Below are 13,859 nucleotides of genomic sequence, written 5' to 3'. Positions count from 1 at the left end.
CATTGATATGCTTGAGCCCATTGATCCAGCCGCTGTGTCAACCCATCTCACTGAGGGTCTTCTTTTTCGCCGACCCTCTACCAAGCATAATGTCCTTCTCCAGGGGCTGATCCCTCCTGATAGCACATTCAAAGTACATGAGATTAAGTCTCGTCATTCTTACTTCTAATGAGCATTCTGAGGTACTTTTTCCAAGACAGATTGTTCATTCTTCTGGTACCCCATGCTATGCAAAGGCATGAGACATCATTAATAATTACCTCAGAACAGGCTTAAACTGGCTGCCATTTTTCTTATCATGTCCAGTGGCCACCCTCAAGAGTAGAATTGCTGAGTTAAAGAATGTGAAAACTGTTTTAGATCTCATTTACTCACAATTATTTTAGAGATATTGATAGCAATGATTGTTAGCCAAGATTTAATTACGTTTCAACGTGCGTTTCTGTATTTGATCTGCAAAACATTTTGTTTTTTCAAAGTTGAGTTCTGAAATTAGAGAGGTTCATTCAGATTTAGTAGGTTACCTGGTTTAATTTAAATGGGTTAGCTGTACTATGAAATGTTGATTGTGCTTTAATGCCATCTTCATGCAACAAAGAGCAGAAGATGAGTCTATTTTATTAAATCTAGACAACACATTCTTAGGGGTGGAGCCTGTGTCCCTGACTGAGGGAAAAGCCTGTGTCCCAGGCACTACAAAAGGCCAGTGTACCTAATCGCAAGACACTGCAGACGGAGAGACCCAGAGTTGGGCGTCTGCCATTCAGGTTCAGGACTTCAGAGAACCGCCTCCAAGTCAAGGTAAGCTGGCCCTGCAGTCTAGAATAGTTCTGTCATATTTCTCTCTTTGACAACAGTTTCTCTTTCGAATACCTTCACCTTTGAATTTCAGAAGAGAAAGAGCCAGTCTTGTTCTATGTCAGAGAACTTTCTTCACCTTCCACTCTAACATCACAGTTTATATTTTTGTGTATTAACCTCAGGTCATTTTCACACATACATGTATATTTACGCTTTTACAACTGCAATATATGTGTCACTGAATTTTTTTTTCCCTTTTATTTTCTAACATTATTTCTTAAATGACTTTTCTAAGTTTTCCGAGCCATGGCGGCACAATGGTTAAGAGGTGAGGCTACTAAGAAAAAGTACACTGTTCAATCCACCAGCTGCTCCTTGGAAACCCTGGGGGGAAGTTCCACTTTGTCCTGAAGGGTTGCTAAGAGTCAGAATGGACTCAAGCCAATGGTTTCTGTTGTTGTTGTTTTAGTTTTTCTGGGTTTTCACCTAAGTATACTTGCCACGTTTAATTGTATTATAATTAACCTAATCATTGCATTATTGTTACATAGATTGCTTAACAATGGAAAGAACTACTTTTTTACGTATGTGGTATTTTTCTTCTTTTGTTAAATTATTTTCTTCAGTACCTTCCAAGGTGTATTAGGCTAACTCTTTTGGATTGCAAGCATTATGTTTAATTTGCCTTAAAAAAAAATAGTTAAAAAACTAAGAAAAGATGACAGGGTTTAAGGAAGAAGGTTATCTCTATTGTCACCCAATCAGACCCCATCAAACTGGAATGCCACTCAGACAATGGAAGGCTTCCGAAGACTCCAAGTTTCATGTGGGCAGATAGCCTATTATTACACACATCTGTATCTCCCATATTTTTATTCACACTCACTCAAGCCTTGATTAGTTTTCCAAAAGTACTTTAATGCATTTAATCGGAACAGTATTTTGCCCTTAAAATTCTATGATTCTACAATGGGCAGCTCATTCATTTTGCAGTGGATTTTGCTTATTTTCCTTAGATGATAATTCTTTGAAATTCTGGGGGTCCCTTATAGTCACCTTTATGTGATGAGGAGAGTAGGGTGGGCTTTATTTTTATCATCAGTTTAGATGTGGAAATTCTTCCATTCTTGAACTGCAGGTGACTTAAAGGAATACTGATTAGGGGCGTAGACTGCACTCTTAGAAAGGATAAGACCCAGCTCAGCTCAGCTGTCACAGAGAACCTCACCTGGAAGTCTTCAGAAAAGGTAAGCTGCCTCATCTGAAAAGACAATATCCATTGTCCTATTTCTCTCTGACCACCATCACCTCTGAAACAGCCAGCATTGCCTTGTCTACGTCAACACATTTTAATTTTTTCATGTTAACTTAAGGTCTTTTTCCACATGTGGTTTCAGACATATCCTGAAGAGCAGATTGCAGTACTCAGGGCTCCCAACTGCGTCTAGAAGCTAAGAAAGAGCCATTTCAGTTCATTTCACTGCTGACCTTCAGGAACTGTGGCCAAGAGTCTGAAAGCAGAGGTGGCCTGCCCTGTTTGTCTGGATTTTTTCTCTGAACATTTTCTCTCTCCTGTGCACACATCTTCTGTTGCTACCACATTAAAACTTGGATTCGCAAAACGGAGAAGCCAATATTGACCTGCCCTGTGTGTTGAGAAATAAATGAGAAACAATTTTTTGCAAGGATGGAGAATTACACCATTGACATTTTCCATCAAGCAGCATGGTCCCCTACTGGGGGATAGGCTGCACTTGAGTGATGAACTCCTAAGGTCCCGAGAGGATATGACCATGGACCCAGCTACTGCCAGCTCCTTACTTGTCCTCTCCAGTGACCTCAGGAGCGTTCAGTGTGGGAAGATCTGCAACAACCCAATGGAAGATTCCAATAGATTCACACACATGTTGACCTGTGTCCTTGACACCCCCTGCTTCTCCACTGGCTGCCATTACCGGGAGATAGAAGTGGCAGAGAGGAAAGAATGGTTTCTGCAAGGAGTCTGTGGACAGAAATGGGAAGAACAGTTTATCCTCTGAGCTTGGCTTCTGGACCATTAGCATAAGGGCAGGAGCTATCTACAGTGGCTCCTTTCCACAGATCAGAATTTCTGCAAGCCCTTGCCTTCACGGTGTGGGAGTTTTCCTGGATGTTAAGATGAGAGAAGTACAGTTTTTCGATATTAGAAGTGATGCCCTCATCTATACACATAGTCACCTCTCCTGTTTGGAGCCTTTGCGTCTGTTCTTCTGTCCTGAGCTGCCTGGAGAAGGTGACAGTGGAGCGCCCCTGAGAATCTGTCCATGAGAAACGCAGTTCTTAAGTAACTATAAGGTCTTAGGGGATATTATTAAGCTCTCTAAGCCTCAATTTCCTTGTCTGTAAATGGGGATAATTGTATATCTCAGCTGCATAGCCATGATTATTAGAGATAATACTGCATCTTTGTTCTGTGAAAAGGAATGAATTGGGGATTGTTAGATTGTAAATTTATTAGATTATTAAATTTCGTGTATGGAAACAATGTCCTTTTCATGATTTTTATACCCTTTTATATAATGTGATATAATGTAAAGAAAACAAAAATCCTCCCAACTGGACCAATAAGCAACATGATAAATGGAGAAAAGACTGAAGTTGTCAAGGATTTCATTTTACTTGTATCCACAATCAACACCCATGGAAGCGGCAGTCAAGAAATCAAATGACATATTGCATTGGGAAAATCTGCGGCAAAAGACCTCTAAAGTGTTAAAAAGCAAAGACACTTTGTGTGTCATGAAGACTATGGTGTGTGTCATGGGTTGAATTGTGTCCCCCCAAAAATATCTGTCAACTTGGCTGGGCCATGATTCCCAGTATTGTGTGTGTAATTGTCCCCCATTTTGTCATCTGATGTGATTTTCCTGTGTTGTAAATCCTATCACTATGATGTTAATGAGAAGGATTAGCTGCAGTCATGTTGATGAGCTCTACAAGATTAGATTGTGTCATAGGCCAATCTCTTTTGAGATATAAAGGAGAAAAGCAAGCAGAGAGACATGGGAACCTCATACCACCAAGAAAGCAGCACCGGGAGAAGAGCGTGTTCTCCAGGCCCAGGGTCCCTGCACCTGAGAAGCTCCCCGACTAGGGGAAGATTAATGACAAGGACCTTCCTCCAGAGCCAACAGAGAAAGTGTTCCCCTGGAGCTGATGGCCTGAATTTGGACTTGTAGCCTACTAGACTGTGAGAGAATAAATTTCTGTTTCTTAAAGCCGTCCATCTGTGGTATTTCTGTTATAGCAGCACTAGACAACTAAGACAGTGTGTCTGACCCAAACCATGGTGTTCTCAATTGTCTCACATGCATGTGAAAACTGGACAATGAATAAGGAAGACCAAAAAATAATTGATGCTTTTGAATTATGGTGTTGGCAAACAAAAGAACTAACAAATCTGTTTTGGAAGAAGTACAACCAGAATGCTCCTTAGAAGCAAGGATGGCAAGACTTCATCTCACATACTTTGGACATGTTATCAGGAGGGATCAGTCCCTGCAGAAGGACATTATGCTTGGAAAAGTAGAGGGTCAGTGAAAAAGAGGAAGACCCTCAATGAGATGGATTGAAACAGTGGCTGCAAGAATGGGTTCAAACATAACGATTACCAGATGGCACAGGACCAGGCAGCGTTTCATTCTGTTGTATGTAGGGTCGCTACAAGTCGGAATCAACAATAAAATATATCTGATGATGATATTGTCTGGGGAGAAAGAAGAATGAATGAAAGCTTTTAATTTTTTCCTTAGCACAGCTGTCTAAGTTTTCTTGCAATCCAAAAAAACTTTGACAAGATTTATAGTCTATAGCCACTCATTTTTCTAATGGGAATTGTTCTTTACCTGTTTCTATAACTGACACTTTGTGTGGTTGTCACACTGCCATAGTAATATGATTGGCAAAAGGGTGCCAATAGACTCAACCACAGGATGTTAAGTTTCTATAATGACAAGGTATTATGAGCCTTCTGGACTCATAAGGAGAGAAATGACTCTTCTGAAGGCTGGAACTCCGTCCTTCTGCCTACTGGGCATAGTAATGGGTGCAGAATCCCCTGTGCATTCTGTCAGAAGACCATCGCCCAGCAAGCCCAAGCTTCAAGCCCATTGCCAATTTTTGATTTGTAAGAATTCTTATCAACCGTACTAACTCTTGATCGTATTCAGCAAAAATTATTTTTGAGGTTGATTTTGAATTTATTTTTTATAAATGGATTTTTTAATTTTCTTGCAATTAAATCTATAAAACTTTTGATATTTTCATGCTTATTTGCTATGTATGGTCTAAAGTTTCACATTCAATCAGAGACTTGTGCTCTCCACCACATCCTCAGTGTCCCAGACTGTAATTTTCTGCAACCTAGTCTTGTACTCACCCCCGGGTGGCGCAAATAGTTTGCACAGTGGTTAAGCGTTCTGCTACTAACCAAAAGGTTGGCGGTTTGAATCTGTCAGCCACTCCTTGGGAACCCTATGGGGCAGCTCTACTATGTCCTGTAGAGGTACTATGAGTTAGAATTGACTTGATGGCAACAGGTTTGGTTTGGTTTTTTGGAGAGAGGCTGTGGAAGCTGGCCGTCTGCTTCTGTAAAGATTACAGCCAAGAAAACCCTACAGAGCAGTTCTACTCTGTAACAAATGGGGTCTCATTGAGTTGTAGTCAACTTGACAGCAACAGGTTTTTTTGGTTAGTCTCATACTTTAAAAATCTTAAGAGTATTTTGGGTTTTATTTCTTCTGATTTACTGAGTCAGCCATTCCTGCTTAATGTCTGCCCCAAAAGGGCTGGGTTGGAACATGTTCTGGAATCTGCCTTTGGCTTCCTTGCCAAAAAGACCTAGAATTGTCAACTCCCTTCTCTTTCCATTCCATTGGCGAGTGGAGCAGCTCACCCTGATTTCCATGATGGTTTTATATTGGGGTCTTCTTGCCCTTTCCTAACACTGAGCCTGGAATGGCTCTACCTGATTCACCTCAACAGATCTTTTAACGTTGAATAGCATTGGGAAATGGTTCATCCTGGAATGACTGTTTAATGTTTTTGATCATGAACTCAAGTAAGAAATATAATTTTACATTTTTGTCTAGTACATAATGTGTGTATGAAACAAAAGTTTTCCAAAACAATATTTATCCTTATGATGCACTATAGTTTTCTCATTGTACTTCATTAGAAAAAAGATTTTGTCTCACACACTAATTTGATTTCATAATTCACCAATTGATTGAGACCTGCAGTTTGAAAAACTGGGAAGGTCCTGGGCTCCTTCAGCAAAGGGTTCCTTACGCCTTCTCAGGTATTTGCATTCTAAAGAGAGGCAGCTCCAGTTTCCCTAGTACCTGAGGTAATGGCCTGCCTTCATTTACATACTTAAGGTTCTGTCATTGAGAGAACCACTAATGCCTTCTGTTTAATCCAGTGATTCTGATTTCAGTTGCCAAGACATCAATTTTTTTTTTTTTTCAGCTCACCAAGTGCTTCTAATGGGCAGCCAGGGTTGAGAATTACTGCTTTAATCATTCCTTATATATTTTTTATTGCCACTCTTCAGTCACATGCTTACGTTTATGCACAGCTGAACTATGTTGAATCTAAATGAATAAGAACACAGGCAAACATATAATAAAAAATAATAATGACTAACACTTATCGGAGGAACCCTGGTGGTACAGTGGTTAAAGTGCTTGGCTGCTAACTGGACGTCACTGGTTTGAACCTACCAGCTGTTCATGGAAGAAAGATTTGGCAATCTGCACAGCCTCGGAAACCCTATGGGGCAGTTCTACCCTGTCCTATAGGCTTGCTATGAGTTGGAATCAACTTGATGGCAGTGGGTGGGTTTAACACTTACTGAGACTTACTGTATTTCAGGTACATTGCAAGGTGTCTTGCATGTATTATCTCATTTTCTCCACCCAACAGTCTTATGAGATAGAGAATATTATTATCTCTATTTCACAAATGAGAAAACCAAGGCCCAGAGAACTTAACTTAGTTGTCCAAGGTCATGCATGTAGTATATGGTTGAGACAGCACTTGAATCTACATGTGTCTGACGCTAAAGTTCCATGCCCTTAACCCTTGGTACATGTTATCCCAGGGCCATGACTATAAAGAACTAATTTATAATTCAACATTTCCCAACCCTATGAGTTGGAACCGACGCGATGGCACCTACCAACAATTCTGTTTCTGACACACCTGTGTGTTTGTTAGGGCCTGACAGGTCACATGTGGGTGGGGTTTTGTCTTTAAACCACCTTTTCGCCCCTCCTGCATTATCTACCCTGTTTTATATACAATGTATTATTATACACACAGAAATTATACCTATTATATACCTATATGTGTATATAAAATGGGGTGTAATATAAATATATGTTCACAAATGACACATATTTTTAGACATTATATCTCTCTATATACACACATTGGAAACCCTGGTGGCACAGTGGCTAAGTGGTATGGCTGCTAACCAAAGGGTTGGCAGTTCAAATCCTCCAGGCGCTCCTTGGAAACTCTATGGGGCAGTTCTACTCTGTCCTATAGGGTCACTATGAGTCGGAATCGACTCGATGGCAGTGGGTTTCATTTTATATACACACACGCCTATATTTTACACACATATAAAAGTTGTAAATGTAATGGAGGGGAGAGAACATTGATTTAGCCTTCAAGTTTTGACAAGCACTGTTACCTTAGGCAAATTACCCAAATTTGGTGAGTCACCTTTTAATTCTTTATAGGATGGGGATAAAACAATGCTTGTTTTTTCTAACTGCATAACTATCTGAGGATAAAATGAAATTACCTTCCTCTTATGGAGTCTTGCCCATATAATTTATGCTGGCCAGTGAGTTGTACACATGAGCTCTAGTAAACATAGACAATGGGCTGGCATCACCTTTTTTTTTTTATTAACTTTTATTAAGCTTCAAGTGAACATTTACAAATCCAATCAGTCTGTCACATATAAGTTTACATACATCTTACTCCGTACTCCCACTTGCTCTCCCCCTATTGGGTCAGCCCTTTCAGTCTCTCCTTTCGTGACAATTTTGCCAGCTTTCCACTCTCTCTATCCTCCCATCTCCCCTCCAGACAGGAGATGCCAACACAATCTCAAGTGTCCACCTGATATAATTAGCTCACTCTTCATCAGCATCTCTCTCCCACCCACTGTCCAGTCCCTTTCATGTCTGATGAGTTGTCTTCGGGGATGGTTCCTGTCCTGTGCCAACAGAAGGTCTGGGGACCATGGCCGCCGGGATTCCTCTAGTCTCAGTCAGACCATTAAGTATGGTCTTTTTATGAGAATTTGGGGTCTGCATCCCACTGATCTCCTGCTCCCTCAGGAGTTCTCTATTGTGCTCCCTGTCAGGGCAGTCATCGATTGTGGCCGGGCACCAACTAGTTCTTCTGGTCTCAGGATGATGTAGGTCTCTGGTTCATGTGGCCCTTTCTGTCTCTTGGGCTCTTACTTGTCATGTGACCTTGGTGTCCTTCATTCTCCTTTGCTCCAGGTGGGTTGAGACCAATTGATGCATCTTAGATGGCCGCTTGTTAGCATTTAAGACCCCAGACGCCACATTTCAAAGTGGGATGCAGAATGTTTTCATAATAGAATTATTTTGCCAATTGACTTAGAAGTCCCCGCAAACCATGGTCCCCAGACCCCTGCCCTTGCTCCGCTGACCTTTGAAGCATTCATTTTATCCCAGAAACTTCTTTGCTTTTGGTCCAGTCCAATTGAGCTGACCTTCCATGTATTGAGTGTTGTCTTTCCCTTCACCTAAAGCAGTTCTTATCTACCGATTAATCAATAAAAAACCCTCTCCCTCCCTCCCTCCCTCCCCCCTTCGTAACCACAAAAGTATGTGTTCTTCTCAGTTTTTACTATTTCTCAAGATCTTATAATAGTGGTCTTATACAATATTTGTCCTTTTGCCTCTGACTAATTTCGCTCAGCATAATGCCTTCCAGGTTCCTCCATGTTATGAAATGTTTCACAGATTCGTCACTGTGCTTTATCGATGGCATCACTTTTTACAGAGTAATGCTGCATCTCTGTGTATCCCTGTTATGGGCCCTAAGTTCCCCCTCCTCTTTTTTCCTCCTTGTCATCTTCTGACAAACCTCTGGAATTCTGAGTAATGTGCATGGGTCAGAGGTTGCAAATTTAATAGAAAGGCAGAGGAGGGGAAAGGACAGATGGAAGGGGAAAGGATGGGTGAGGCATTTTTACAATTTTTTTTTAAAACTAGAAAACAAGTTGCTGTTGTTAGCTAGGGTAGGAGGAAATGGGCACTTTTATACACAGTTGGTGGGAGTGTAAAATTGGCACAAAATTTTGGAATGTTATTTATCAAGTTAAATATCAATGTATTAATTCCATTTTGTACTAGACAATTAAAAAAAAAAAACTTAAGCTCATGTTTATATCAAGATTTACGTAGAAAAAGGTGTGAAAGATAGACAACAAATGGTGAAAACAGTTGTTATCCTAAGAGGTGGGAGTGACTGGGAGAGGAGAATTTCACTTTTTATATACAGTGTATATTCTGCATGGTTTGAATTTACCTACAAGTATTTTTTTTTTTCTATTTTTTATTTTTGACGCACTGAAAGAAGTCCAGAGCAGAAGATAGCCAGACATACACACATCAGCTATGCTTCTGGGTCCTTAGTTTGAGACTCCTGTTTGCAAGGCCGACCTGCACTCCCAGTGTGGAGGGTGCTGACCCCTGCCTGCCCGGCCCTCCTCATGCTGTTTTTCAGTCCATTACCAGCTGCTTAAACAGCAGGTTCCCAGTGGCTGGTCAGCTGGAACTGCCACAGGAGGACAAACAGGAAGGACGCAGCGCCAGCATAGGTTACCCTGTTGGCCTCACGAAAAGGAAAAAGAGTTTTTTAACTTTGAAATGTTGAGGAAAACTTCAATGGTATTAGTAACTGCCTCACGCCTCCACCACTGGAGCGTGAGTGAGCGTAATGCCTTAAGCTGCCCTGAAGGATCTTTGTAGTGATATGTGTTACAAGCTTCCAGAAAGCCATGTCCTGGTTTCTTGCCCCAAACTTGGTTATGGCCACAGTTCCGCAGCGATCCTGATCCCCTATGTAAACTGGAGCTCCCTCTACTGGAAAATAAAATGATTTATCATTCCTGTTGCTAGAGAGGAGCCCTGGTGGTGCAGTGGCGAAGAGCTCCGATGCTAACCAAAACGTTGGTAGTTGGAATCCACCAGCCACTCCTTGGAAACCAGCCACTCCTTGGAAACCGTATGGGGGTAGTTCTACTCTGGCCTGTAGGATCGCTATGAGTCAGAATTGACTGCACAGCAATGAGTTTGGGTTTTTTTTCGGTTGCTAGAGTAAAAGATTGGAGCCCTGGTGGTGAAGTGGTTAAGAGTTTGACTGCCATCCAAAAGGTTGGCAGTTCGACTCCACCAGTCACTCCTTGGAAACCCTACAGGGTAGTTCTACTCCGTCTTTAGGATTGCTATGAGTTGGAACCTAAAAACTGCAATGGGTTTTTGCCAGAGTAAGAGATTACGTAGGAAGCCCCCAGGAACTCAGAGCAAAGAGGTTCCTGAAAACAGGGGCAATGGAAAAAAAAAAAGGTAAGAGCTCGAGTTCCGGAGTCAGATAGATGGAGATAAAATCCCTGCTCTGACACTTCTTAGTTGTGTGGACTTAGGCAAATTACTTCACTGAACCTCAGTTTCCTCAGCTGTAAAATGGGGAAATAAAAATACCTGCCTCATAGGGTTAGAGGGGTTCAGGAGTGGATTATCCAATAAGCAAGGTAAGTGTGGTGCTTACCTTGCTTACCAGATCATCTATAGTGAACAATTTCACATCTTTGATATGGAGAAACGCATGTAAAATTGTTCACTACAGATTATAAGTAAACACAAGTAAGCCTGTGCTTACCTTGCTTACTAAATCATCCGCCCTTGTCAGGGAATATAAATTTGAAAAGAGGTTTTGATTCTGTAGGAAGGCGCTGTGGGGTTGGGAGAAAGATAGATGCCAGCCATACCTAGAAGCAGAATCTTTGATGTGGTGAAAAAATTGTGAAGTTGTTCACTACATGTGATCCGGTAAGCAAGATAAGCACTGTGCTTACCTTGCCTATTGGATAATCTGTCCCTGGAGGGGTTAAATGTGCTGCTACCTATAAAGGGTTTATCACTATATGCCTGACATAGAGCAATGGGCAATAAATGCTGCATTTATTCTTTGAGCCTCATTTCCTATCACTTCCCACCTCGGCAGTGGTTAAGAGCTTGGGCTCTGTGATCAGATTGTCTGGGTTCAAATCCCAGCTCTGTTGCTTATTGCTGGTGTGAATTTAGGTAGTTTTCTCATGGGCAAAATTAGTATAAGGATTCCCGTCTCAAGTGGATGGTGTGAAGATTTGCTGAGAAAATGCACATAAAACAGTAAAGTGTCCGGAACATAGGCATTCAGGAAATGGGGCTGTTATAATTTGCTGATGAAAAATTTAGCATGTTTCCTACTGTCTTCCCAATCCATCCCTGGCCTCCCACAGACAGTCAGAAAGTAAGCAGCTGGTTCCAATCCCAAATCTATTCCTGCCTTCCTATGCTATAGGATGTCCCTATCTCCGTCCCCGTCCTTCTCACTCTTTCTGTTTCTCTTTCTTGCCCTGTCTAGGCTTCTCATTAGTCAAATTAATAAATTGTGTCTGTCATTTCAGTTCAGCCTCATAAGCAGGGTCCCTTAGGGATAGGAGTCATGTGAGGAAGTGAGCCTGTTCCGAGAGCTTCAGGGATATCCTCATTTTCACAGGAGATTTGAATAAGGAACCAGGATTGGCAGCAGATGTACCTCCCTGGACCCAGGTCTCCTGGGACATCATCCAGATAATCAGCAAGAACTTCATTACGCAGAGTGATTGTCTGGCTGTTTGGCAGAGCACCAGGGTCTCATTCAGGGACAGGAAGGTTCTAGCCTGGAGATAATGACCAGCTGGAGCCTCTGGCCTTTTGTCTTCCTCCTCCTTCTCCCCCCAGGCAGGCACACACACATGTGCATGCAGGCACGCACACAAGTTCCTCGGGCTTTCAATCAGCTAAAGGGTTTGTGGGTACATTCCAGGCGTGGAAGGTTGGTGAACAGGATGAAGACCGAGGGTGCAGAAACGCACGACTGCACTGGCTGATTGCTGAGAAAAACTAAACCCGGAGATTCCCAAGAGCCCATTAAACAATCACACGTTTTTCAACCCCAGTGAGAGCCAGTTCCCTCCCAACCTGGGAAGGATAAAGGAGCTGTCATGGGGAGCAAAGCCAAGAAGGGCTTTGATCTGCACAGCCTATCCAGCCGAAAACAAGAAAATGGGACTTGTTGCCAGTTAGCACAGAAGCTCAAGCGTTGGTTTGTTTGGTACAGGGTGGAAGTCAGCATTCGCAATACCTTTCTCCCTACACCACTGGGACATGAAACTGGAGTTTGTGTGGACAATGAGGGGAGGACGGTTTGGTGGGAAGTAAGCCCAGTTATTCCTCAACCAGTTGCACAGTTCATGTCTGTTCAAGTATATATTTGGGGAAGGGGAGTACATATCACACTCATTCTGCTAACACCTGGCTCCTACCTATTGCACTGTCAGCCCTTCCATTCCACGCCTAAAACTAGAAGCTTCCACACTGGCCCCAGCCCAAGGAGAACAAGTAGAATGCAGCATTTTCTTTCACTACTTTGTCCCGTAATTCCCACAACCAGAAAAACACTTGTGTTGTGTATGATACTCTTCATGGTAGGTGTTACAGATTGAATTGTGTCCCCGCAAAATGCGTGTTGTAAAGCCTAACCTCTATGCTTGTGGTTATAATCCCATTTGGGAATGGTTTGCCTTTGTTATGTTAATGAAGCAGGATTAATGTAGGGCGTGTTTTAAGTCAATCACTTACAAAAGATGAAAAGATCGAGCAGAGATGTGGGAAGATAGACGCCAAGCCACATGGAGATCTCCAAGAAACCAGAAGACAGGCTGAAGGACCTTCCTTCAGGGCCAGCAAAGAAAGAAAACCATCCCCCTGAGAGGGCACCTTGAATTTGGACTTCCAGCCTCCTAAACCGTGAGAAAATAAACTTTTGTTTGTTAAATCCATCCACTTGTATTTCTGTTATGGCAGCACTAGATAACTAACAGCAGCTCTCAAAGTGTGGTTTTCAAAGTGTGGTCCCTGTACTAGCGGCATCAGCATCACCAGGGAACCTGTTAGAAATGCAGGCATTCTGGGGGCCAATCAACAATCTGTATATTAAAAAGCCCGCCAAGTGATGCTAATACTTGTTGAAATTTAAGAACCAATATTGTATGTTTAAGGATAACTAAAAAACAAGTCACGATATAGGGAGAGAAACAAAATTAAAACTGAATTGTAAATAGGGCTGTTTGCAAGTCTATAAAAACAAAACAAAACCTGCTCTGTGTCAAGTCCAACTCGTAGGGACACTACAGGGCAGAGTAGAACTGTCCCATAGAGTTTCTAAGGAACACTGGGTGGACTTGAACTGCTGACCTTTTGGTTAGCAGCCATAGCACCTAACCACTATACCACCAGGGTTTATAGGAACATAAGAAGGATCTTTGATGGAGTCTTGCTTCCCTGTCTGGAGGCCCACCTTCCTCCCCACTCTACAGAGACACCACCCTTCAAAATTTTACAGTGTGACTTTCCTCCTAGACTTAAAGAAAATGCCACCAGCTACTTGCAAACGTTGAGTTCTACATTTCCATGCATGTTTTTAAATGCTTTTACAAGATAGGTACTTATATATTCACAAATAATACAAATTATTTTTTGCGTATTTTGAACCTTGTATATTTTGGACAATACTGTATTTATCTGTTGGCAATTTGTTTTTTTCCATTCATCATTAAGGTTTTGAAGTTTATGTTTGATGCTACCCTGTCTATTTCTTTGTTGATGGGTGTTTCGTTTGCTTCCAATATTCAGCTATTATAAATAATACTGCAACTA

At 41.8% G+C, this 13,859-nt stretch overlaps 1 long non-coding RNA gene across 2 annotated transcripts in view; it reads left to right on the top strand.

Annotated features, from left to right (window-relative positions):
• LOC126073412 (uncharacterized) overlaps positions 1–5,275 on the top strand; it is a 312,807-nt gene extending 307,532 nt beyond the window's left edge. For both annotated transcript variants that reach the window (XR_007516741.1, XR_007516739.1), the window contains 3 exons: positions 646–801; positions 1,940–2,048; positions 2,199–5,275. This is a non-coding gene — a long non-coding RNA (uncharacterized LOC126073412). The remainder of the gene's footprint in view (positions 1–645; positions 802–1,939; positions 2,049–2,198) is intronic.
• The last annotated feature ends 8,584 nt before the right edge of the window (positions 5,276–13,859 follow it).

This window comes from Elephas maximus, chromosome 3, assembly GCF_024166365.1.
Source record: "Elephas maximus indicus isolate mEleMax1 chromosome 3, mEleMax1 primary haplotype, whole genome shotgun sequence".
Classification (NCBI taxonomy): Eukaryota; Metazoa; Chordata; class Mammalia; order Proboscidea; family Elephantidae; genus Elephas; species Elephas maximus.
This window is presented reverse-complemented; position numbering and strand designations above follow the sequence as displayed.